The sequence below is a fragment of the Solanum dulcamara genome, chromosome 10 (genome assembly GCF_947179165.1).
Source record: "Solanum dulcamara chromosome 10, daSolDulc1.2, whole genome shotgun sequence".
In the NCBI taxonomy this organism is placed as follows: domain Eukaryota; kingdom Viridiplantae; phylum Streptophyta; class Magnoliopsida; order Solanales; family Solanaceae; genus Solanum; species Solanum dulcamara.
In genome coordinates this window covers 11,616,275-11,619,673 of record NC_077246.1, presented here as the reverse complement: position 1 = coordinate 11,619,673, position 3,399 = coordinate 11,616,275, and the positions used below count along the sequence as shown (strand labels likewise).

Here is a 3,399-nt window from a genome sequence, read left to right as displayed (position 1 = left end):
TATTATTATAGAGACTGACTCTTTAGCGATGGTGCATATTCTTGAGGGGAATTGGGAAATGCCATGGAGTGTAGCGTTAGAAGTCAGTATCATCAAGAGATTGAGAAGAGATATATCAGCAAGAGTACAACATTCACTCAGGGAAGGAAATACTCTTTGCTGATTTTTTTTGCTAACTTTGTGTTCTCTTTTGCAGATGATTTTCAATTTAATCATTTTCAGGATATTCCTAGTGAAGGAAAGAAGATACTCAATTTAGACAAATTTGGAACACCATACATAAGGAGGCAAATCCAGGAATAACAGATCATACAAGTTTTTAACTATCAGTTTCCATTATCCTTTTATTGGTGACTAGCAGATTCGACAAGCTAAAGAAAAATTTCTATATTGACTAAGCTACTGTCTGAAGTAAATTCATTTGATCTGAGTACTTACACCTGGTGAGAGCTTGGGGTGCCCATTAGTACCATACCAACACACTAGCTTCTATTGGAAATCATCCTTAGCATGTTGGATCTGCAGAAATCAATAAAAGGGTTCATTATACATTCTTATTATGTCGTTATGGTTGAATCAGCTAAGCAGAGGCTTAAATGGTGGTATTAATCTCGAATGGGATTCAACCCATTGAGAATTTACTTGGAAGATAAAACTTTAATGAAATATAATAGAGATTTGACTTAGATGGTGCAGATTCAATCCATTGAAGAAGAGATTTAAGAAATTGAAGTTGTTGTTAAAGGTTTCAAAGGTACCTCTTTTTGGCTACTGAAGAAGAGATGTAGATTCATCGAAAAGCGGGTTGAGCAGCTGAACAAGAAGCTTGTAAACGGCAAATGCAGCTCCAGGTCCCCCGCACTACCCCAAAAAATCAGTTAATCTTTTAAGGATCTAATACTCGATGGTGGTATCAATCTCATTTGTGGGATTCAACCCATTGAAGGATAGATCTAAGAAAAGGGAACTAATATCCTCGGTTGTGGATTCTTAGCTCTGAGTTCATTTGGTATGAAAGTTCACAATCATTGATGACGAGGGGCCTCCGAACATGAGCTCCGAGACCGGAGCTAAGTGAGACCATTGGTTGGCTCTTGGTCTTCTGGATTTGTTCATCCTTTCCCACTTTCCTAATTTGATTTTTTTTTGTTTTCTTTTGTTTATTTTGGGATTTGGCTGTGTGGTCTGATCATTTTTGTTTGTACAGATTTTGTTTTCAATATAATGGCCCATGTGGTCTATAGTTTTTAAAAAAAAGTGTGAAATTAGACCATTTTCTATGAGAATGAGCTTGTTCTCAAAAACACTTATGAAAATTGGAATAGTACAAAGCTGTAATGTGCTACCGGTAAAAGTTTATGTCAACATCTTGATTATTGTGTGTAAACAGTGATACTTTACTTCCCTTAAACAATCATAGTTAAAGTTTGACACCACTACTAACTCTAGAGTAAAAATTAATGTGTTACTCCACGAAGGTTCAATGCAGAGCACACCTTCGTTATGTATCATAGTCTACCTTCAACTAAATTAGTGAACTCTCTTATTTTAATATTAAATTGAGTAGGAGAATGTTGGTGTATATGCAATATATTATTAAAATAGAATATTAAGTGCATGTGTTAATGAGTATAAATTGTGGTAGAAGATGACTATTAGTTTTTGTAACTCTCATGTTCATTAGTTTCTTGTAACTTATATGACCATTAGTTTGTTGTAACTTATTAACATCTATCACATTTATCTACCCGCATTGCTACCCTTCATTCTATCCATTGATTGCATAGAAGATTTTTTTCACCTATAAATAATGATGCATCTTTCTTTGTGTTGGGTATGAGAAGAAATATATTAAGTGTGGAAAAATATTGCGGCATACAGTAGTGAAAGAGAGAGTTGAGACAAGAAATTATTCTAAGTTTTCAACTATTTCACTATACAAAAAAGAGTATTTATATGTTGAATGAAGGTGTTCTTTTGGTGAAACTTTGGACTCTTCAACTAGTTGCATAACGTTATTGGGTTGTTGTATCCTGGAGGGGACAAGTCAAGGATATATTGTTGGATCGGTGTAGATTATGTCTCACTAGGCTTGAATCTCCTTAAAGAGAGGGAGATATCTACGCCTCAGCCTAAATATATATTTTATTCATTTTTGTCAGTTTATTTTCAATTGTAATTTATTGTAATTGTGGTACATTACACCAACAACTTTTTAATTAAATGAGACAATTCAATCAAATTATTTTACTGTTATTTATATATATTGCTATAAATTTATTAACACAAATACACTATTTGAAATAAATCAATTGGGTTCAGACAACCCCATATGGGCTTCTAGATCCATTTCTATTGAACAGTCAAAGTCGGGTGCCAATCATGTGGTGATTTCAGTTTTTCGTCTCCTAGTCGTTTTTTCTATTAAAAGTGTTTTGCTCATAAGCATGATTGTATGATGAATGTATGTCACGACCTAAGCCACCATTAGAGGCACCCATGCTAAACCCCCAGTGAGAGAACCAATTATCCAAGCCAACACTTAACCAACAAAATAGCAAAAAACCAATTGCATTAATTAAAGTCAAGATTCATAACTAAAATCGTTAATAGAAAAACTTGCGGAAAAAATCCCTCTAGAATCTTAAAGTTGCATAGCATAATATTTAACATAGTCTAGAATACGGAGATGCAATCCAAAATATAAGAATTTAAGTCCGAACGATGGACTAAAGAGTATAGATGAATCCAACGCAGTTCAGAAGAAGCTACTCACCCTTAGATTCAGGAAACGTTTGTATCACAACTCAGGTTGTGCATCAGCCCTTGGAATATGCCCTGTACTCAACAAAAGAAGAGCAAGTGTAGAATCAGTACACGAAAAAAATAGTGTACTAATAAGATCATCGGCCAACTCCAAATATACGAAATATGAACATATAATTATAATTTAGTAAAATAGGACAAAACATGTACAACCCAAGTCAGTGAATATAAACAAGACTTTCAGCCATCAAACTAACTTAACAACCACATGAGGCATGTTCAACATCACAACAACAACAATATTTGCGATTCCACACCCTTTTCAAGTAACCCGACCACCCAAGGATCCCTAAGACATCATCTACGATGTTTAACATATTATCCTGGTCTACACAAGAACCACTCCAGCATTGAAACACAATAAGTCGGTCACTCATGGACCAACATGTAATAATTACTTCACAAGAAATAATATTCAATTCACTCATGGGACCGACATACAAAAGCACAACCAAACATGTACCAGGATGGTACCCGAACCAACCATAATAGAGCATGTATCAGGTCTGAAACCCGGGTCAACCAATAGATATCCCATACCAGGCATGGTACCCTTGCCAATCGAAAGTCACA

At 35.0% G+C, this 3,399-nt stretch overlaps 1 long non-coding RNA gene across 1 annotated transcript; it reads right to left on the bottom strand.

Annotated features, from left to right (window-relative positions):
- Positions 1–233: 233 nt before the first annotated feature.
- LOC129871501 (uncharacterized) lies at positions 234–1,286 on the bottom strand. Its single transcript, XR_008762264.1, has 2 exons — positions 759–1,286; positions 234–519 (listed from the first exon to the last, which is right to left on the bottom strand). It is a non-coding gene; the product is annotated as an uncharacterized LOC129871501 (long non-coding RNA).
- Between the last annotated feature and the right edge of the window lie 2,113 nt (positions 1,287–3,399).